Genomic DNA, 25318 nt, shown 5'->3' on the forward strand with positions numbered 1-25318 from the left:
CCTAGGGGTTAGTAAAAACAATGGTCTTTTCCTTTGCCAGAGAGGAGATGGTGATAGGGGAGGTATCCACTTTATTGTTGTCCTCACAGAAGGTAATAGGCTGCAAGGTAAAACTAGTCGACACATGAGTAGTCTCAATGGTATTGACATTACCAGCAGACACTCAAGTGTTATCAATAGAGTTTTCACTTTTTTCTATCTCCTCATTCCCCCTTTCTCTCTTGGAGTCAGAATGTTTCTCCTCCTCCAGCTCTCTTTCATTGTTCTAAGAATTCTCCTCTTCCACCTCCTCAACCCTAAATCTATTTGCCTTTTGTTTATACCTTGCTTGTGTTTTGGCTAACCTTCCCGACCTTCTCCTACCATTTCCTCCCTCCTCCTCCTTCATATCCCCAATGTCCACATCCCCTAGCTTTTCAATTTTGATTTTTTTTACTACCCTTCTATTCAATTACTAGGTCTGGGTTTTTCCCCTACTAGGGGAAGGGTGCAACGTGTGGATTCTAGTTCTAGTGCTAGTACTCGAAGGGGAATTCTGGTGGTTGCATTGCTTATCAACAACAACAACCCTAGGGGGATAGAGGGCAAGATGAAACTGGTAAAGTCTAAAAATTAGACCCTGTTGAATGATAGTGAAATTATTACCCCTATTTCTCTTATCCCTAACATCACTTATCATGTCCTCAAGGGAATGTAACAGAAAGAACGGAATAGAAATAAAGTCTCTATTTCTAAAATGGTTTAGGAGAGGGAAGTGATAATAATAATAGACTCCAAACCTACCTTCGAGCATGAGGTACTTCATGATCACCAGACAGACATCATCCCAAGGAGCCAGTAGTTTATCCTTCCAGAAGCCTCCCCTATAGTGAATAGGTTCTTCATCCTTAGCAAAAAAGCTATTCATGTTGGCCTCATCCATTGTTTTTGTAACCTTCTTCCATTTTTCCTCTTTAGAGACAAACCAGTGGCCATAGCAATAACCTCCTCATTCACTTGGAGTGTGATACCATTTATGGTAACTTTGCAGTCATTCCACCCATTTTCATTGTAACCCATCATTGCTTGCATATAAGGAAGAAATCCCCCTTCTTTTAACAAGAACTAGGTCGCCATCCTATCCTTAAAATTTTCTATCTCTGTTGGCTCTAATCGATTCAAATCTCCACCCATTTCTTATCGGCTGATTCCTGACCCCCCATCCTAAGTAATTTGCATCTGAGCCTTCTTACCCTCGAGCTTGCTGACAACAAGAATATTTTTAATCAATAACAACACTGTGATGTTGAAAATAGCACCTCTAGGGCCTTTAAACATCCTAAACGCATGGTTTCGAGTTGCTTTGAAATCCCATACCTTTTCATTATGGGATTCGTGCATACTTTGCATTATAACTCTAACGTCCCTAAAATCTATGACAGTATCTATAATGATATTTTTCGTACTTTCAAAAAAAAATGTTTAAAATTTTGCATTATGTTACCATAATTGCAAAGTAACTCTTGCCTCAAATTGCATCTATTTATTATCCATCCTGTACGATGATGTCTCATCATCTTTCCTTTGTACTTCTTGTTAAATTTAGCAAGCTTCACCTTCCTAGAGATGATATTGCCAAATTTGGCACTAATCCTTATTTGTTTAGCCATGCTCAATTTTTGATCCCCCCCTTTCCTTGCAAATCAAGGCCTTAATTTCCTCCTTTAGGATATCCATGCTTCTCCAGCACGTCATTTCTTTTAACTCAAACCCCATGGTAGTAGCAACATCTGCCACCATATTACCTTTGCTGTATATGTGTTGTAACTAAACTTTTTCCATCCCATTTAGGATATGTCTAATATCCATGATAATGTTTTGGATATTCCAACCTAGCTGAGAGACTCCCTTCGCCATATCAATTATTAATTTAGAATCTCCTTCTATAGTTATTTCATTTATTTGCATATCATTAATCAATTGTAAGCCCCAAAGTAGAGCCATTACTTCAGCGATGCTATTACTTCCTCCACCAATTTTTCTAAAATAGACTAGCACCACTTCACCATTTCCATTCCTCAGCACTCCACCTGCAACCCCAACACCCTCTCTTGCAACACCATCAAAGTTTAATTTAAGTTGTGTTATTGTTGATGGTTTCCATCTTGTTTGTTGTCTCTTTAATGCCTTAGAGTTATCAAAATGATTAAAGTTCCAATGGATCCCCCATCTTTCCACTATTTGGTACTATTTCCTTCCTGGTTCTTCCATTGGTGTCTTACATTTGGTAATCATTATGTTTTCCTTTAGCAATTTCTCCATAATTCCCATAACTACCTCCACAGGCCTTTCATCTTCCTAAGAGATTCTATTATTTCTTTCCTTCCATATGTGCTAGCAAATGTATGGTGGGAAAATTCTCCATAGGAATATCAGCTTGGGGTGATAAAAGGGACAATCCCAATTTTCAACAAATTGACTGAAATTTTCCTTCAGCACCCAACATAGTCCAAATTTCTCCTACACCAGTGGCCAGATCTTTAGAGTATACAGGCATTCAAGGAATAGGTGAGAGATACCCTCCTCTTTTTCTTTACAGAGATAACATCTGTTTGTGATAAAGAAACCTCTTTTTTCAAATTGTCCAACAATAGTATCTTATCATGTTGAACAGTCCACCAGAAGAAGTTGATTTTGGGAAAAAGATTACTAATCCAAACTTTACGCCATGTTGTGGGACAAAGGTCCTTGCAAAAGAGAAGTTTGTAAGCATATTTGACAGTATAATGGCCACTAGAAGTTATATCCCACACAATTTTATCCTCCTATATTAGAAGTGGGAGTCTTTGAGCTTCCATCAACTCCTCAAGTTTTTAAGTAGTTGAATATCCTCTGGGGGACATGTATCTTTTTGTAATGTCTTCAACTTCCTTCTAGGTTCAATATAATCTACCACTCTCAACCCCACCTCTGTCTTCAATGTTTCCATTAGTCTTCTAAATTTGTTGTAAGCCAACAGTTTCCCCATCATCCAATTATCCTCCCAGAACCTGATGTTTTGCCCACTACCCATAATCCATCTCACCCCTTCCCTCAGTATACCTCTTGTTTTGACAATACTCATCCATATTTTGGATCCTCTCGAGAGGTCATTATTAAAAAGATTATGAGTAAATAGGGAGTTAGATAGGTATTTAGCTTTCATGATATTGCTCCAATTTGTGTTTTTTTCTCCCAGCCTCCATCCAATTTTAGCAAGAAGGGCTTTATTCAGGTCTCTAAGTTTTCTTGCTCCCAAACCCCTCTTCTCCTTTAGTTTGCAAACATCCTCCTAGTTGACAAGATTTAATTTGTTCTTTTCCTCCATTCTTGACCAAAGAAAATTCCTCTGTATTCTCTCAATTCTATCCACCATGTTTTGGTTTATTTTAAAAAGGGATAGAAAGTAAATTGGGATGCCCTAGAGAGCCACAAAGAGTAGCTATAGTTTTCTCACATTACTAAGAATTTTCCATTTCCATCCCGCCAACTTCTTCTAGATTCTTTCTACAATGGTATTCCAAAAGTCATTTGTTACCTCCTTGTTGGTTAAAGGTAAACCAAGATAAGTATCTGGGAGGTTAGTCAATTGACAACATAAAACGTTCCTAATCTTCCTTTGCATAAAAGTATTAGTGTTAAAAAAAAAGTTTACTTCCAAAGTAATTTATTTGCTGACCTGAGTTGTCTTCTAGTTTCTAAGGATACTCTTCCATGCTTCGGCTTCCATTATAGAGGATTCTCTAAAAAGAAAAGTGTCATCAACAAATTGTTGTAACACTTCAGTTTTAGCAGTAGTGGCAGGTTCAATACCTTTAACACAACCCATATTTACGAATTTGGAAAATGATCTTCCCAGCACCTCTGCCACCATAATGAAGAGGTAGGGAGAGAGTGGGTCCCCTTGCCTTAATCCTCTCCCCGCTTCAAAATTACCCCAAGGAGAGCCGTTTAGTAGAAACACATATTGGACAGTACTCACCATCATCCTAATAAGGTTTATGACCTTTTCATTAAACCCTAGTCTTTCAAGAACATCGTAAAGGAAATCTCATCTTACCTTATCATACACCTTAGAGATATCCAATTTGAAGGCCATACAAGGTATTTTATTTCTCTCCATTGAATGTATGATCTCATGAGTGGTTATCATAGGATCCAAGATTTTTCTTCTCGACACAAACCCTTTTGTGGTGTTCCTCTAATGTTCGCTAGGAAGGGCTTAATCATGTTGACCATTACTTTGGTAAAAACCTTATAGATAGTGTTACAAAGGCTTATAGATCTGAAGTCAAGGAGACTTGTGGGTGTCAGAGTCTTAAGGACTAGAGCAATAAAAATCGTATTTATCCTTTTTAGCATCTTACCTATTTTAAAGAATTCCCTGGTTGCCCAAATCAACTCATTTTTAATAACCTCCCAGAATTGCTAGAAAAATACTAGGGGGAAACCATAAGGTCCTAGGGCCTTGTAAGATTTCATAGAAAACACTACCCATTTCACTTCCTCCTCCATGATATTTCATAGAATGCTATTATTTTCTGCTTCTCCTAGCACTTGTGGGATTATGTTTATCAAACTTCTTCTTATTACCCGATTTCCTATTCTATTTTCCTTTTTATAAGCCTTGCAAAAGTACACCACAACATGTTTTCCCATCTCCTCCTGGTCCTTGTATTCCCTTCCCCCTTCTCCTTCCAACCTGTTGATCATGTTTCTTCTTTTATGGTTCGAGGTTGACCTGAGGAAAATGGTAGTGTTCCTGTCACCTTTAGTTAACCATTGAACTCTCGATCTTTGCTTCCAAAATATTTCCTCTCTCAAAATGATGTCCTTTTTTTTTCTGTAATCTTCTTCTTCTTGTGTAGCTTCTTCCAAATTATTACCCTCAGCAATATCCCCTTGCATTTTTTTAAATTTCTCCTCCACTTCTCCTTTGAATTTGAACAAATCTCCAAAGGAACTCTTAGCCCAACCCTTAACATTTCTCCTTATATTATCTAATTTTTGAGTTAATCTATACATTGCAGTACCATCTATCCTTATGTTTCACTATTCTTGGATTTGATCTTTAAATTCTAGGTGGGATTCCCACATTATTTCGTACCTAAAAGGTTTCAGACCTCCTTTTTATACCATCCTCCCAATGGAAGATTAAAGGGGAATGGTCAGAAGCAGTTCTTGTGAGGTTCTCCAGAAAGGAATCACTCAACCGATTCCAGTTCCCTATCATCATCAGTCTATCTAGTCTTACTTAAATAAGATCACTTTTCTAGTATTAGTCCAAGTGAATGGGTTTCCTCTCAAGTCTACATCTATTAAATCCATTTTCCCCATAAAATCATGAAGATCTTGCAAACTTTCAGGGTAATCTCTATTTCCACCTAACTTTTTTGAGTGGTAGAGGGATGTATTAAAATCTCCCATACACATTATCTATTTTTCCTTCATAGTATCCATTATCCTTTCCAGCTTTCCATAGGTTTCTTTTCTCCCTATCTTATTATTAGAAGCATAGATATTGATAAGCCCCCATCTTTGATTGCTAGTTTGGAACTTAGTTGTTAGAAAAATTTTGTCTTTCCATAACTCAAACCGAGTCATAGGACACAAGTTTCACATGGTAGAAATACCCCTTGAGGCTGTGTCATCATCCACATGCATGAAGGTAGCCCTAGGCCAAATATGATCCACAAGTCTACCAAAATTAGCACTAGAAATTTTGGTTTCTTAGATTAACACACAGTCTACCTTTTCTTGGAATATACATTGCTTTAAAGCATATTGCTTTTGGGGGTTATTTAGCCCCCTTAAGTTCCAAGAAAGAAATTTCATTTCTTACCTCTTGTTATAGTCTCTAGTGTAAGTTGCTTACCACTAGCCACATCCCTTGCTGCTTGTTTTGTCCTGGTTTCTCTACTACTTGGTCTTCTAGCTGTACTACATGTTCCTACATTTGGTTCCCCCCCCCCAACTTTTCTTCCTTTTCTAAACTTCTCATTCCTCATTATCAGTCGCTTGTGGGGGAGTGGGGCTTAGTTCTTTTTCAGCTTCCACTTTATCTAAACTTGTCATCTTTTTTGCTACTATCTCCGCTGGAGAGGCCTTCATAATTCTTAGAGGGGTGCATAACCTCTCATGGGTAACACAGTCTATAGACTTTTGTTCCTATAATCCCTTGCTTCTTGGACTTGTTTGAGAACTAGGAAGGGAGTGATGTACCACTATTTCACCTTCCTCCATCATCTCACCTTCCTGAGGTCCCCCCAAAGGTGACCTTATTAATTTATCTATCTCTCATCTAAATGGATACTCTTCCATTTTCTTCTTTTCATCTAAAGCTTCCCCCACTTCAAGTTCACTTAGCCCCCCAAACCCTATGACAGGGGTATCCTACACCTTGTTAGCCTCTAGTATTTGAGTGCCAACAACAACCTTCTCCATCCGTGGAGCTTCTGAGGATTCCCCTATGGTTTCTTTTATTATTCTCGTGGATCCTTCCTTTTTTTCTCCTTTTGTAGTTGGCTTTACAGTCCACTATGACATGCCCAAATTGTTCACACTTCTGACAGAAAAGTCCCGCTCTCTCATACTCTATAGGTTGGTATTTCTCTCCCCATTTAGTTTTTAGAGCGACCATAGTCGGGAGAGCCCAATTTAATGCCACATTCACACAGAATCAGGCATACACTAGTCTAGATTTTTGCATTGTCACCATGTCTGTAGTAAAAAAATGACCGAAGGAATTCCTTATCCACCTTAGAATCTTCTCATCCTAGAATTTAAGGGGTAATCCAAGTAGTCGTACCTAGATAGGAGCTAGTTTGTTGAGCTCTACACTAGCATCAAAACCTGGGTACCACCTTGTTAAGGCAAGGCAATGCTTTCCATAATACCAAGTTCCCGAAAGTGTTAAATTGATATCCTCCTTCGTAGTGAATTTGAAACAAAAAAGGTTGCTTGGCATTGCACAAATACCAACACTTCCCTTAATCTTCCATTTTTGGCCTACCCACTTTCAGACCATCTCTATCATGGGTTTGAAGGCAACAAATCTACCAACTAGACATAGTTTGAGGCCAAAAGTAATTCTATCCACCAAAGTATCTGAAAGGGAGATCATTGGCCCATTAGCACTATGTGCAATCTTGGGATTCTCCATTGAATCTCTAGCCACATTAGTACCCACCAGTGCATTCTTCCACCCAGCGGGGTCCCAACTGTTAGCTTTTTTCTGTAGGGCCAAAGATTGTCTTCATCTTGACATCTATGACCCCACACCATTCTACTGGAACATCCAAATCCCTATGTAGGGTTAACACCATTTTCAAGTTCGGACATGGTGGAGGGTCAGGAGACTTAGGGCCCACCATGAGACTAAATTCAAAATTTGAAAAGGAGCAGCAAAAGGCAACAGAGTTGCAGAGCATGTTATCAGAGATTGTTCTTGGTCTAAGATGTTGTTGTCATGATTCAATCGTGCAATTTTTTAGTCAAATTTATCGATCTATGTTTCATGAGTTTCACGAGAACATATTTCTCATAAAAATGAATGGAATAGATAACACCCATTGCATCTAGGTTCAACGAGTGTTCCCAAAGTTAAGTGTTCTATTCATTCTCATGAGTGATAGCTTCTTGTGAGTCACTACTCATGAAACATGGTTGAGTGAGTTTGACTCAAAAATTATACAATTGAATTTCAATAGCCATATCACAATTTGACTTGCTATTAAAAATTCTCTTACTTATTATATGACAAAATTTCTTATAAAATTGGACTCCTTGTATTATATTAGGCAACTACTTTATTACACATTATTCTACTTGCCTACTTCTCATATTTTCTCTATGCTCACATTCTTATGCAATTTCCTTATCCACTTATTTATTATCTTATGCCTACAATATTTGAAGACATATATCATTAGTGTTAAATATGCATGACAAATGAGGAGTAGGGTCAGTGTGGGAAGGCGTGGGGGGAGGGGGGTGAACCATTTGTGGACAAAATTTTAAACTTAATAAAACTTCTAATCAATTCCACCAAACTGGCATTAATCTTTAATTGCAAAAAGATGAAAACATGAAAACAAATCAACTATTTAACACATGAAACACTAGATTCTTGTAAAAAACCATATTAAGAGAAAAGTAATAGAGAATATTTTTGTCAAATATATGAAAACCGGTTAAGGTGACATTGGTTAAGGTGACTTTTGCAAATAATGAGTCACTACCAAAGGACTCATTGCACAAAGGAAGAAGGCTCACTATCAGAGGAAGAAAGATAAAAAAGAATAGACCTGCCATTGATGCACAACACAACCAATTGATTTGTAGGCACCTTCAGCTCACTACTTCTATATTCAACACTTGAATGAATTCATTATCATCAAAATCCTCTTATATTAACTCAATCAATCATATCTCTGATAGATCTTCTTTTATACATCTCATTTGTAAAGGTTTCACACAATACACATTAATGTCACCTTTCACTTGCTCAACTCTCTCTTCAAAAGTCTTACATAGTTGACCAAACAACTAGTTAAATATAATTTGAAGTAGGTTGGCACTAAAAATTCCCATGGTGAAAAGGAACGAGAATCATATCACATCATGTTAATTTTGGGGCCAAAATATAACCATACATGTTATATTTTATCACTAACACATTTTGGCACATTTTCCTACAATTTTTTCATCAAACCTACGACTTTTGGTTATCGTTCTTACGATGAAAAATAAAGAAATGTGTTGTCACTCAAATTTCATTGGATTTTCTAACAAATACCTCATTGTCATTTCATTGATGAGTTGTGTGTTAAAATTCTGACTCCATGTTCGTCAAAATTTGTCTGTCACAATAGGGGCAACTTGACAAAATATTCGTTGAATGATTCTGTTTGTTTGTTAATGTTGTGATAAAATAAATGTTGAACTAGTGATGAAACTCTATGGTAACCTCTAACTACAATTCATTACCTCTAATGAGATATTTCTCCGTAGATACAACCTATTCATTGAAGATTAGGAGAATAACCCATCAATATTTTGATGAACATTCCTAAAAACCTATGACAAAATGCTTCATTATAAAAACCTTATATTTATATTCTAATGCATATAATGACATATATTAAACAAGAAAATGATAATTGTGGCCTTCAAATGGCCTTACTACAAGAATTAAGTCTATTGGCCTCAATAACCTCTTCAGAGCCTTGATGGTCCTATATGACTGTGTAAGACAATACAAAAATTTTGAATTACTTGTTCAAATAATCCTATATGAATGTTAGAATGGAAATGTAAGGCCTATTGAGTCACATTGTATTCTAGTGTAGGTGTACAAATATTATTATAACCATAAATGGCCAAAAAATAAGGCCATTTGTAATGTTTTAAACCTTAGACATGTTTTTTGAGTCCAACCTCACCATTACCTTAATATAAAGAGTGTCAAGGAATATGCAAAATTCTTATCAAGATGGAGGCTCCTACTAAAGACACCTATAAGAAAGTAAAGTCCACTAAGATAGTTGAGAGGGGCAGGAACAAGGGTTATCTGATCAAAACAACTTTTATTAACCTTATTATTTCTAAAATATATGATCAATATAAATATCAACCATAAGAAGATAACCATACATAATAACACAAAATATGTTTACTAGGGAAACCCTTGATTAAAGGGAAAACCCTAGTGGGGATGGCACCCACAAAATGATGTAATAATATATAAGTTCCTTGTAAGAGGATGAACTCTATTAGGATCCAATGAAATACACTTAGTACATATCATTCCTTGTTAGGAGACTTTGAATCCTTGTGATGAGATTCCAACCCTATTAGGAGTTGTAGAAGGCAGAAGGACCCACTATCCAAATAGCTTCAGGGGCAGATTATTGAACTCAATGTCCAAATACCCTTTGTCTTATCCCTTGTAGAATAATACCAAATGATCAACTATCCGCTAGCACTCTCTATGAAATATAATCACTGTGCTCACTCACTGTACTTATGATGCACTAAATACTTCTCATATATCAATACTAGATCCACAAAATTGCATCACAATAATCCCTTAGATCACTTACTCACATATAATTTGCACTTACAATTTGCTTCCTTTCTTCAACACAACAGTTACCTCATTTCATCAATCACAAGGAAAATAAATTTCCTTTATACCAAGTCCTCAAAATAATAGATTGAGACAGAATTAAGGATTTCTCAAATTACAACTACAATAGGACCTCATTAAGATAAAACAATACATGTAACATTACAACCTTTCATAATTACATAATAATGTCAGCTCATGGTCTTTATAAATTTTCATACATGCACCTCATACTTTATGAACTCATTGACGTCATCATCATGATGTCTTCTTCCTATGTCTTACTTCACTCAACCAAATTCTATCCATGTTAGGAGATATAACCCGATTACCAAAAACCACTTCTTAGGAATTTTGGTTGTAAACAGTCTTCTATAAAACTCAAATAATTGTTACTAGTCTTTGACCTTCAACATGCGCACTTAACCACAAAATCAGGACACTTTGTAGTGTTAGAAATAGGAAATACTGAGAAAGGGGGTGGGTTGAATTGGTATTTTACAAAGTTTAGCCCAAAACTGGATATTATTAACAATCTTATAACTTGCATATGAAAGAAAACTAACTATGTTGAATAGTAAACATAACCATGCAATAAGAGAACTCATAACACCATATTTTGTTAACTAGGGAAACCCTATCCAAGGGAAAACCTCAGTGGGGATGGTACCCACAAAATGATCCACTAATCAAAAGTATCTTGTGAAAGATATTGACCTTGTTAGGAGTCTATTATATATGTATAGTGTCTTGGTCCTTGTTAGAAGCCTCAACCATGTTAAGGTTTGTTATCCAAAAATATAAAATGTATGCAAGACGAGCCCACTACCCAAACATCCAATATACAATATAGTTCCTTCAATACAAATAGAAAGATATAAAAGCCTCTTTACACTTCTATTGATATCTTCAATATATGATACTGCCTTTGCTGCTCACAAAATTTGCATTCCTTTGATCATACATCAAAATTTTCATCACATGTCATTACAATAATATTGCATTATCACACAAAATCACACTTAACTTCACATTTAGCAATCTTTCTTTATACCTTGCTAATTAAAAGTTATCTATCCAGTTGGCCTTCATGCCTCTATACATTTACCAAAATACAAATTTAACTTTTATTGACTTAGGGTTAATATTTAGGATGTTGTCCCTAATTAGTTAAGTAATTATTTTCATATACACAATAATTCCTTAACCCAAAATACCCATTACTATGTCTTACTTTGCTCTACATGTATATTGTTGTAACTAGTAATCTATCCATAACTTTATCTGTACTATTAGTACTGACCTGAGGACTTTAACATGTTATCATCATAGTCTCAGGTAGTTGTACCTAACTTCGCAAATGTTAATGTTGCCTCTACAAATCATGCTGATCAAAACTCTGTGTTGCCAAATATACTAAATGACACTTAGACAATTTTCTAAGTATAACTGTCATACCTTTATTTTCATGATCTTCCCTCTTCACATAGCTGATATGTTTCCATAAATGACAAATATCAAATATTCTAACCTAGCCAAATTGCTAAAAATCTCCCCCTTTGGCATTGATGGCAACATAGGGAAAATTGGCCAAGTCTAAAAACAAAACTTCTCAAAATTGGCCTTTTTAAAATTTCAAAACTATGGATCATTAGATATTTACCATCTTTCCTTATATCTCCTAATTTCATTATAACTCCCCCTTTCTTATATCTATATATAATGTTTCTTATCAATCACTACTCGTTTGACATCAATGACAAAGGTGCCAAAACTTATATACAAATCAAAATTGTATTACCTTTCCTTCATACAATAATTGATATGATGGCAACACAATCTACAAAGCTTGAATTTAGACTTTCAAACACTTTATTCCAAGTGTCCTTGACTACCTCTGATATGATGATAAGAGCACATAAGCCATAGGATGCCACTTCTACTACATCTAGAGCAGAATATATAAATTTGTCATAAGATGTCTTTGCTATAAGACATTCATCCAATTGCTTCTATACATTGCTAATCTTTAAGTTCAAATGTTCTCTTAACAAAGAGAACCTCGTTATTACTCTTTCTTTCCTCAACTTGATGATCTTAATTTCATCATGAATATGTGCAATGTCTACCTCAATATCTTTAATCTTCATATCATGTTGATGTAGCTTGCTTGCCAAATCCTACAAGTCATCCATCTTTGCATTTAAATCATCATTTATATCCTTGGCATGATTGTATGACAAAGTATACTATCCATACAATTTTCTCCCTTTTGTGAAACATCTTCTCAATTTCTTGATGCAAGCATCAAGTGTTAGCAAATCATTCCTAACATTTGTGAATATTGTATCAAATAACTATGCATCATGCTTGATTTGTGTTTGGTTCATTGCTACTCTTGATAAATGCATAAACTCATTATCAAATGCTTTTACCAATTTCATTGCTCTTTTTTGGGGTTCTATCTTTGTTATTATAACTAATATAACATTTTTCAACTTTTCTGAAACTTCTTCCAAAGTATTTTCAACACTTTTCACCTTCTTGTTTTTCTCAAAAAGTTTTCTTAAAGATGATATCAAGCCTAGCTGATCATTATCATCTCTAGATAAAGTCTCCAACGTTGATTCTAGTGGAGATTTACCTTTCTCGAGTGTCTATAGAAAAATATTTGCCTTATGTTGAAATACAACTTTATCAAATTTTGTCTCTATGTGCTTAAGCTAAGGTAAAGATGTAGATTCTTGCATTATTACCCTCCAGTTAACTTTGATAGGGTCTCCTTGCCTCTTATTCTCATCTTCTTCTTTCTTCTTTTATTCCTTTTCTTCTTCAACTTTCCTCTTCCTTTCTTCTTCTTTCCTCATCTCCTTTTCTTCTTTCTTCTTTTCTTCTTTTGCTCTCCTCTTTTCTTTTTCTTGTTTCCTTTTCTTTTCATCTTCTCTTTTCTTTTTTTCTTCTAGTCTCTTCCTTTTCTTTGCTTCTTTCTTTCTTTCTTCTTCTTCCTTGCTATTTTTCTCTTCATCATCTTCAGAGTTGGTGTATTTGACCAGACTGCCAACAATGGATTGCCCTTAATCCTTAAAATGATCTTCTTCTGTATCAATGGTAATCCTTGTAATGCTCACTTGCATGGTATCAATAAAAATGTTTACCTACAGTGTTGACTCTATCATTATTGTGTCCTTCCCAACCTTTGCCAGTGATATTATTACTAGTACTGGTGCTACAAATGTCTCTAGAAAGGTTACTATTGTTGTTGCAGACTCAGTTGATGGTGTCTTCCCTTCTTTCTTCTTTGTCATTATAGGTGTTTCTTCTAAATCCTTTTTTTCTTGTTTAAAGCTAGGCGTGGAGGTCATGAACTCAACAATTGCCTGTTATGTTTTCTTATTAACTTATTCATAATTTCCTCCCATCAAAAATATTGCTTTCCTCTTAGTTCTCAACTGGGGCTCAATATCCTTCATTATTATGTCAAGGTCTTCATCACTCTTTACTTCACATAACTTTCTTATATGATTCATTCTCATTCCCTTATCCTCAACAACAACTCTTCTCTTTCTATTAATTAACCTACCATACAAATATTTTGGTATCTATTTATGAATATCTTTAAATATTTTATTTGTCAAAATCACGTGTCTTACAACATCATTCCCCAACTATAATTTATCCATGTTGTTATACAAATCATAAAACTTATTTAACTATACAAAGTTAATGTTATCTATAATTGTAATGTTAAGAGTTTCAACCTTTGATTTCTAGGGCTTTCTTCTAGATGACATCTTTACCTCTTCCTTTGGTTTCTCTACCTTTATTTTCTCCATTTCCTCTTCTTCTGATTCCTTAGACTCAACTATCTATAGAAATTTTCTTCTCTTGTTTAGTGCATTGGCCATCTATTTTGTTCTTTTACATGAAGGAAACTCTTCTTTCTCTTTTTTGACCTTAATTAACCTCAAAGACCTTCTAGTTATAGGTAGGGTAACTATTTGAACTTTGGTAGTACTTACTTTGTATTCATCTTTTCCTTTCTATACTAGTGTCACAACCTTTGGTTGCACTTGTGACACTACTGCATAGTGTGCACTAACTGATGGTCCAACTACTGCGACCCCTTGCGATAATCCAACATCAACTACTAATGGTTTTTCTATTAATACCTTATTTTTTCCACTTTCTCTCATCTCCATAGAAATTCCCATTGCTTCCTTGTATTCCTCTCTTTCATACCAAATTCTTTCAAGATTGTGTCAATCTTCTTGTCTACTTTCTTCTTAATTTCTTTGCTATGAAGTTCACTATGAAATTTTTTAGCTTTTTCTTCATAGGTGTACCATCTAGGACACTCCTTGTCTCTCTTAGATTCCAATATTATCTTTGCATATCCTTCTATTAGTTCCTTAGTCATTTCATATCCCATAGGATCAATGAATTTGAATCTAGGTTCAACTACTTCCTTGCATGTTACATCAATCTCTACCATATAATATATGTCATTCTTGCATTTCTCAACCAATGATGGTGTAATTATAGATCTATGTTTCATTATTGATTGAAAACTTTTCATCATCCTTGTAATACCATCTATCATTCTATCATCTGATTGCTTCCTGTAGTAGTGGGTTATCATGCTCATAGGGCACTTATCAGTATCCCATTCATGATCAAGCATACCAAGAAACCTTCTTATCACTTGGAAGAATAGATGTGTTAACAACAATTCAAATCTAAATATTGCATTCTTTGTCTTCTTTAGTCTATCTATGTTATCCAATAATTGCTATCTTAGGATTTCACACATATTGACCTTTTCCTTCTTTACAGTCATCAAATTAGCTGCATGGAAGAACCCAATAGGTGTTGAATTTGATCTAGAACTATAATTCATCTTGTAGCCAATTATCTTACTAATTAGTCTTATTTTTGTCTTAGCTATTAGGTCTAATATCATGTTTCTTCTAACAGACTTAGTAATAAGTTTGATTTCTACCAGTTTCTTTATATTCTTCTCATTCACTAGGTTACAAGCTTCATTTCTCAAACCAATAATCTTGTGGATCAGCTCATATATGAATTCCAAAATATTTGTTTACTTAACAACAACTTCTACACATCACGTTATACCTCCTACTAATCGTGCATATCTTAACTCTCTCTATTATCTCTTCTATCTTTTTGATGCTCGATCATTTATAAAAGTGCTTAATTCAAATAAGATGAATCAATTAATGAAAGTAATTTCAATCTACCTTTAGTTGTTTCATTTGACTTCTCTTCCAGCACTATATGTGAACTTGATGAATCTTTAGCTTTGGCAAAGACTTCCCTGAATTCTTCTACATGTTCTTTTATACTATCTTTTATACTGTCACTATTCTTATCATTCCTTTTGGTATTCCTATTCATATTCCTTCTAAAATTTGGATTCCTTGTGTTGTTCCTCATGTCCATTCTATAGAATCTCACTACACAACCAAAGTTTTTACGCAATTGACATACTAGTGCATTGTTTCCAAATTTGGGTCTAGACTGGTTAATAGACACTCTATAATTTCTTGCAATATGTCCAAAGTTGTTGCACTTGTAACATGAAATGTTGTTCCTTGCTCCATTGTTTCCTTCTTCAAATATTCTTCCTTCAAGGTTAGTACCTCTAAACATTCTACTATTTCTATTACTGTTATCAAATTTAGGTTTCTTACAATTAACTACTCTATGCCCATAACCATTACAATTGTAATAAAAATAATTAGTAATTGATTTAAATAACTTAACTATGTAATCCCTTTTCATATGACCAATTTCATTACATCCATAATATCTACCTTTGAATTCATATCTCACTTCTTTATATTATTCAACTCACTCATGTTGCTTAGGTTCATCAACTTGTTTAGGTTGCCTGACTTGTTCAACCTCCTTAGGTACATTATCAGATTGATTTGACTCAATCTTATTAAGATCTTCTTTATCTTGCATAGGCTAATGAATTTTAGGATTAGGTTCTTTTCTAGCTTCATATTTCTTAGCTGAACTTTCTCTAATAAAATATCCAAGACCAGTCTTATCATAAGAAGGTATCTAACAAGACATTTGTTCATCAATCTTCTCATTGCTAGAATATAATCGCTCAAGTTGTTGCTTAGAATGGGTTAACTCTCCTTTCACAATGATATTGTACTTCTCAAGTTCTGCATACCACAACTTAGTAGATTCAAGTTCAGATGTAACTCTAGTAAGGTTAGATCTCAAATCTGCATTGCTAGACTTAAAATCTGATTCAATTTTACCATCATCATTCTTCAAGCTTAACTTTAGATCTATAATCTTAAGTTCATGCTTCAAGATCTCATTTTATTTCTTTAGTTTGGAAACTTCGTCACTTTCCTTGTTATTATCTTTAGGCTCTTTCTTAGATTTGAGGTGATCTATCTTATCTTTTAGCTTTCCAATGTAGTCTTTAGCATCTTCATATCTTTCTTACAAAGCATTTCTTTCTTCAGTAAGAATATCAATATGCTCAAGAGCTTCTTCTAGGTTCTTCTATAACTATTCCATATCCATAGGGATCTTACTCAAGCTATTAAGCCTCTTCTGAGTAACTGCGCTCTAATACCAATTTTTAGAAATAAGAAATATTGGGTGGGGTGGGGTGTGAATCAATATTTTACAAACTTTAGCCCAAAACTAGATATTATTAACAATCTTATAACTTGCATATTAAAGCAAACTATCTATATTGAATAGTAAACATAAACATGCAATAAGAGAATTCATTACACCATATTTTGTTAACTAGAGGAAATCTAGCCAAGGGAAAACCCTGGTGGGGATGGTACTATCACAAAATGATCCACTAATCAAAAGTATCATGTGAAAGATATTGACCCTGTTAGGAGTTGATTACATCCATATAGTGTCTCAGTCTTTGTTAGAGGACTAGGCCTTGTTAGAAGCCTCAACCCTATTAGGAGTTGTTATATACAAATACAAAATATATGCAAGATGATCCCACTTCCCAAACATGCAATATGCAATATAGTTCCTTCAATATAAATAGATAGATATAAAAACCTCTTTACACTTCTATTGATATATTCAATATTTGGTAGTGCCTTTTCTGTTCACAAAATTCCCATTCCTTTGATCATACGTTAGAATTCACATCATGGATCATTACATCAATATCATATTATCACAAAAATGACACTTAACTTTGCATTTAGCAATATTTCTTTATACCTTACTAATTTCAAATTATCTTCCCAATCAACCTTCATGCCTTTGTACATTTACCAAAATACAAAATTAACTTTCATTGACTTAGGGTTAACATCTAGGATGTCATCCTTAATTAGTTAAGTAATTATTTTGTAAATAAAATAATTCCTTAACCCAAAATTCCCAATACTCTATCTTACTTTGTTATGCCTGTATACTATTGTAACTAGTAATTTGTCCATAACTTTATTTGTACAATCTATACTGACTTGCGGACTTGAAAGTGTCACCATCATAGTCTTAGGTAGTCGTACCTAACTTTGCACATGTCAATGTTGCCTCTATAAACTATGCTAATCAAAACTCTATATATTCTACTAGATATACTAAGTGATACTTAGAAAATTTTCTAAGTACAACTGTCATGCTTTCATCTTCATGATCTACCCTCTACACATGATTGAAATGTTGCCTTAAATGACAACATCAAATAGTCTAACCTAGCCAAAATTTGAACATGTAGAACATGTCCCCAACTATGCTTGACCTCATCTTTACTCCTTGAACTATATAGTCTCAATCACAGTCTGCTACTGTACTAGTCTTCGATATGTTGACATCAATGACAAATATTCCATGAATGCAACATGTAACTACTATAACAATCTCTCAAGTTCTCCAACAATGCTAGAATACCCCCCCATAGTAATATTATAAGAATTCATGCTAAAAATCTCCCCCTTTGGCATTGAGGGAAACATAGATGAAAAAAATCTAAGTTCCATAAATACCAAGTACAACTCTACTGTTGCTCATGCTCTCATATTTTTAAATCCTCTCCATCAATCATCTTTTAAAATCCTATTCATCAATCAAATATTGCAGTCAATGCATCTCCCCCAATGACATATCACTTCCTCATCACCTCCCCCATACTTAGGAGTTCATTCTTTCTCCCATTCACAAGCGATGTTTTTCATGTATTTTATCCCCCATTAACATCAATGACAAAGGCATCATTATATCATTCTTCTTCTCAATATCTTCAATCATCTTAAGTATCCAAAGACACTATTGAAATCCCAATTACTTAGAGTCCTTCATGAGTCAACTCAAACACAAATACTCCCCCACAAAGGAAGCATCAACATTTAGTCTAGATAAATGACAATGCTCTATTACCACTGGGATGATACAATATTTGCATCATCTACTCTAAAGTAGGGAGGGGCACAACCCTAATCATACCTCTCAAATGCTCATATGTATCCTTAGGTAAAGGATTTGTAAATATGTCTACAATCTTCTCTTTTGTACTAATATATTCCAATCTAATCTCTTTCTCTACAACTTTCTCTATCAAAATATGATACTTAATAGATATGTACTTTATATTAAAATGTAACACTAGATTTTTGGACATACTCATTGTGCTTGTATTATCACAATGTATGATAACAAGTTATGCAAAATCAACTCCAACATCCTTTAAAATTTGTTTCATCCACATGATTTGATTGTAATTGTTTGTTTCTACTAGATATTTTGCTTTTGTTGTGCTCTGTGAGATACAATCTTGTTTCTTTCTTAGTCAAGAAACCAATCTTCCTCCAAGGAAAAATGGTCCACCACTTGTACTCTTTATGTCATCAAAACTACCTACCCAATCTGCATCATTATATGTACATAGAGTAAAGTCATTTAATCTACCATACAACAATCTAAAATTAGGTGTACCCTTCAAATACATGAATATTCTTTTTACTAATGCATAAATTGATTCCATAGGATCAGCTTGAAATCTTGCTATTGTACTATTGTGGTTTCACAATGCATGCCCCACTTCTCCTAAAATGGGGACCCCCTAGTAAAATTTTTGTCTCCTAGACCCCTTGTCTAGGGCTTGGGTCATTTTTGGATATCCCCAGGAGTCTAGGTCAAGTCTCAATCTCTGACTAGGAAAGTCTAAGGTGCCAGAATTGGAGAGAAAATGAAACTTTTGTGTTTTTAGTGCAAAAATGTGCACTAGCGCACATGCACACCCCATTAGGGTGCACAGGTGCACTTAGTGTGCAAGTTGCCATTCATCTCCCTCTAGAGATGCACACATGTGCACTTGCACATATATGCACCTCTAGAGGGTGCACACCTATGAAGGTGCACATCTTGAGCTTGGGGTCTATATAAACCTCAGATCCCCCTCAACACTTTCATTTTTTTCTTTGCTCTAGTTTTCTTCACACCTCCACACCCCATCATGTGTGCTTCATCCTTGGCACACACATAAAACAAATAATGTAAGACACCAAAAGGTGCACAAATGTGCACCTCCTCAAGGTGTGCATTTGTGTACCTTCTTTCACTTTTAAAAACCTAACAAACCAAATTGAACAACATTCTAAGTCATAAAAGGTGCACACATGTGCACCTTTTTGTCTAAAACTAAATAAGAAAAGGAAAAGGTGCACATGTGCACACCCTTTGTGCACAAAGCATCAAAACTTAGTATTTCCCCCATATACACCACAACGCATGTGTGCAGTTGTGCACATGTACACCTTACCTAGGTCCATAGGTGTGCAACTGTGCACAAATCACTAGTACATTTGAGGGTCATTTTCGACCAAAATTTTTGACCAAAGGCCATATTGGCCTATCATTTCATGTTTTTTTAGTTTTTATCCCTGTGTTGGTCGAAATTTCGACCAACTCGGGTTCATAACCAAAAAAAAAAAAAAAGGACCAAATTTCTGTAGTTTTTAGAGGTAAAATGTTTGAACACTAAAATTTTGTAGTGCCTGAGCGGGAACAAAGATAATGCTTTAGAGACGCTCGGTGTGCTTTCATCTACATTCATCCATCAAATCCTGGCCTCTGCACATTCACCCACCCTCTGTGAGTGTTCGCTCTTGTTGATTGGGAATAGATTTTTAGCAAGCTGTAGTTCAGGTATTTGTCATTTTGGAGCGAGAATATCTTTAGCGAGTTCCATTTTTCATATCTAGATCGATCTCCTTACTCTTTGTTTTATGTATTTTCCTCATATCTTGTGTCGTTGTGCATATTTTATGAGATAACCTGAGCAGACTATAAGTAGACTGTGTGCTATTGTGTTGCAGCTATGGATGGTACTTCATGTTTGTGCAAAACTTCGTCTACTTAGATCTCATTTTATTGCAGGGATTCATAATGAAATAAGTTGTAAATCCATGGAAAACATATGTGAAGCTTTCAGGCATTCTTATGGGATCCCATGGACTAACCGAGGGTTCCCTCACTTTTCTCAACTATCATGCTCAACTCATGTTCAAATCAACCAAGGTACTTTGCATTTATAGTTCTTCCTCTTCCTAACAGGCTACACGGGCAATCTGGATCTTATATTTATGGTCACATGTAGGTAGTAAATGTTTTGGGTAAATAATTGAAAAACATTATAGAAATTCAAGCAGTGGCTCCTTACCCTATTTTTTTGGAGTGTTAGAATGTCTTCTTTTCTAATTATTTAATTAAATTAAACTCCCGATCTCTCCTTTCTCTATTTGTACAATGAAAGCGTGATTGTCAAGCAGTAATTTTATTGTTTTTAGTGGAAAGTTGGTAGAATTACTTGTTGGGACCTGAGAATAGGGCGGTTTCTTTGATTTTGTTTGAATAATGATCTCACATCTCTCTTAAAAATATGCGAGAACGTTATTCTAGTGATGGTGATGGGAGCTTTTATACTTGGCTTGAGGAGGAAATATCATGTCCATGAATACATATCTACGCTGCTACTCGTTGCGGGCTTAATCATGTTCACCCTTGCAGATGCTCATACTTCACCAAATTTTAGCATTACGGGAGTGATAATGATCTGTGGAGCTCTAACAATGGATTCCTTGCAGGCAATATTTACTATCAATCCATCCACTTCACAGGTGCGATGCTCTATAACCTTTTGCACATATTCAACAAGTGAAGACCTTCTTTTAGGGTGCTATACATTTTCGCCCAGTCACAATTCAGGGATAAACAATTACGTATGATTCTATTGATTTAATTTACCCTGTTGGTTTGAAATGAATAGATGGAAATGCTCTTCTATTCAACAATGATTGGGCTCCCTATGCTGGCCATCCCCATCCAGCTGTTAGGAAAATATCAATTAATTCTGCATTAGCTTGTATATTTTTCGTCTAGGCTATCTAGATGTTGTGCATTATTGCTCAACCACCTATCTATTTGTGGGGTTATTTCACCTTGTCCAATGACCCTTGTTAAATTGGTGTTAGTGATTCTTGTCTTATCATTTTTGGTAATTAACCTTTTTGCAATGCTGCAAATCTTTGAGGAGTTCCATATTTGCATGGAAAATTTGCCAATCGTGACCTTGGTCACATTTATAGGGGGCCCTATACTGTCGAGGACTTGATTTTGGAAGAAGGTAGTTGTAAGGGCCCATTGTTCTTCCTCAAAACCATATTCTAGTTGGCTGCGTCCAAGTACAAAGGAAGATTCAGTATATTTTCATGGCGTACAAAGGACCTAGTAGTTGTAATGTAGCACTTGAAGCTATGTTACCGAGTACAAAGGACCTCTTATGAATGATAGTAAATATTGTTTAATATTGTTGTTTCCCTTAAATGACTTGGGCATAATTGAAGCCTATATTGAGGCATTCCTTTATTGTGTGTAGTTGTGTTTTTGGCAAGGCTTTATAAGAATTGCTAGTGCAGAGTATTTCTCACAATTTTTGGTGTTTAGTCTATTTGGAAGATTTCCTAGAAGACTTACTATTTACTTGGGCGATGTGTATTTGCATGCCCAGTCATCGCTCTGAAAATGGTACAATTAAATTATGTTTCCTTTGAATGCATTATGCATAGTTCATCTAAGATATTTTCTGAAAGAGCTCTGCCACTCGACATCTTGCTACCAAGGAAAGTTTTCCTACATAAAAAATCAAACAGATGGCTATATACCAAAATTTAACACAGTGAAAAATAGGGCAAACTAAGAAAGAATAGGGCTTTGCCATAAAGGAGACGATTATATCAAATACTGGCTTAGAATTCCCTATCTGTATCCATGCTCATTATACTGAATTTGTATTTCGCCTTATTGCGATTGCTTGTGCTTGCTTCAAATAATTTTAAAAAAAAAATTGATGTAATAATTTGTTCTTTTTATGAACCATTTTTCTCCTTGGATTAATTCTATTTATTCTTCACTATTTGAACGAGTCAGATAACATTATTTATTTTTTATCTATCTAAATTCTTTATTTGAAATGTCATGCCCAGACTTGACTTCCTATACCTCTCTCAACCTTTAATGCATGGATAGAATCATTGAAAATGATTAGATCACTAGCAAATATGAGAATGATCCGCCACCAAAATAAGGGCTTATTTCAGTGGCAAATGGACATGTGATTCATTGCCACAAAAGTGGGTTTTCTTCTCTCACCTATAGCCCAAACTTCAGTATTTCTTGCTTTCTAAGCTTGTTATTTATGCTTAGGACATGCCTTGGCTTAAAATGACAGCCCCCAAATTAATTCTTATCCCTACTTCAATCTCAAGATATAGCTAGATGGATTTAATGAAAAGATTTGTTAACCTGAAGTCATAGTTTTGCTGCTGACCTCTCTATGTCCGTTGAGAAGATTGATTTCATCCATTTTGAAAATTCAACTTTGCAGTACTATTTTAGACTTAAGATTTCTCACCAAACCGTGAACTTGTTTTGTAAAAGTTTTGTTTTAGGCTAAATCACATATATCCTTTTTTAAGATACAAACATTTTTCCCCTTCAAGTTTGGTGCAAAACCTATGAGATTCTTAAACCTATAGGACCTAAATGGTCATCTTTTTTATGTCTTCCATATGTATGTTATACCAGTCTTTTGTTTTAGAGATCTACAATTTTTGATCTCTTCGTGCTCTGTCTCCTTTCTTTATTTCTCATGATTTATTATTTCCAGAGAGAACTGAGCTTGTAAGAGTTTTCCAGTTCCTTAGTATATTTATTGAATGGTGTAACATTCTAACATTTGTTAATTTATTTATTGTGTTTAGTAAACATGATGATCATCCTTGTTGTGGAATCAATTTTTTTAATGTTTTTTGGTTTGTTTGTTTCCTTGAGTATGTATGTTTGTTGATTGTTTATTCTAATATTTGATGGTTGTTATTTTATGATTAGTAAACATGGTGAATAGTCTTGCTATGGCACTTGAGTTTTCTAATTTTATTACTTTTGCCAATTTGTTTAGATTCGTGAGTATGTGTTGGTTGTTTTGCACTCCCGAAGGTCTTCATGTAACATGCAAATGTTTATGTAAAAACATGGTGATAATAACTAGTATCATGTTTCTATTCTTATTATAACGAAAGTATAATGAACACTTTGCTCACTTATGGAATTTTAAGAACATTAACTATTTGAACCATACATGTATAAAATTTGAGACAAAGAAGAGGGTGAATTTCAGAGTGGTTTGTTAATGTTCTATGTTCTGGGTCAGGTCCGATAAGTGGAAGCTAAAAGTTATAATGGGGCTTCGAATCCTTATTTCTATAGTCACTGGGTAAACAAAAATTTGTGAAATTGAGGCACATAAAAGCACTATCTTGTTATGCACAACAACACCTCAACTTTTATATATATCTGAAAGATTGTCAGTTAATTTTTGAACAGGCTCCAATTAACTCAATCAATAAAAAGAATACATAAAGCCAGAAAAAAAGTAGTCACCATTGCTTCAGGTCTTGTACAAACAACTATGTCAGTAGTTGTTATCTATATATCCTCCATCACATTTATAGCATTAAGAATCAAGAGAAATATTTAGTAGATCTAGTCCTGGGTTTGAGTATATTTCACTTTAATTTCTCCAATCCATCTACTACCCCATCTGCAAAATTCACATGTTTTGTGGGTAGCAAGAAATATATTAATTTTACCTTTAAAAAAAAGAGCTATATTAATTTTAAGTTAATATTCTCTCACCTACAATTGTTTATTTTGCTATGTACATTGTTTGAATTTCTAGTTTCTATTCACTCTCTCAGTCAAATCCAACATTGTAGGCTGTAAGATGCAAGCTTGAAGTTGAGCATGAAGTCTGATGCCTTGAGTTGACAAAAGATGATGTAATTGTGACTAGGAAGAGCCAAAGTTTATACTGGTGCATAGTGTCATTCAATTATTTAATATAAATTTCATGCTTGCCCTATTTTCATTATTTTGGATTATACTTTACCATGAGATTTTGGATTTAACTTTACCATGAGATTAGAATGTCAAGAAAATATTTAAAATGGTTCCAATAATAATTTCAAAATAGTATATGAATTTGTAGTAACATATTAATTGCATCAAAAAGACTTTTCATTACTATATGCTTGAAATCCGATACTGATTCACCATTTCCTACAATTAATTTTGTGATTGCTTTAGTTAAATAAAACTTAAGTAGTGGAATAAGAGGCAAGATTTCTAATTTGAATTCCCTTCTCTCTCATTCGACCATAGAATCAATTCTTATACAATAGAACCGGTTCTTACATTTTATCATATAACTCTAATAAAAATATCTATATGCCACCTTGCATGCTTCATACACCTTTCACTCTCCATATTTCACACTCTTAGTGTAATTCAGCTATGTAGAATTGTAAGATGCAAGCTTGAAGTTGAGTAAAAAATGATGCCACGAGTTGAGAAAAAATAATGTAACTATGCTACGAAAGAGTCGAAGCTCAGACCGGTGCATAGCTTCATTTTAATATTTAATATAACTTTCATGTTTCTTTTCTATTTCTTCTTCCCTTGATTCCATCATTTTTTGTTTTAACTTTACTATGGAATTAAACATTAGAAAATATTTCAATTTTATAATAATGTCAGAATAGTTTATTTCTTTTTCTTGAACACATTCAAGAGAACACCAGA

At 34.5% G+C, this 25318-nt stretch overlaps 1 pseudogene; it reads left to right on the forward strand.

Annotated features, from left to right (window-relative positions):
- Window positions 1–20: 20 nt before the first annotated feature.
- Window positions 21–21539, forward strand: LOC149543316 (UDP-galactose/UDP-glucose transporter 4-like; annotated as a pseudogene).
- Window positions 21540–25318: the final 3779 nt, after the last annotated feature.

Source organism: Cupressus sempervirens, chromosome 8 (assembly GCF_028749045.1).
Source record: "Cupressus sempervirens isolate cs-2001-9-10 chromosome 8, ASM2874904v1, whole genome shotgun sequence".
Lineage (NCBI taxonomy): Eukaryota > Viridiplantae > Streptophyta > Pinopsida > Cupressales > Cupressaceae > Cupressus > Cupressus sempervirens.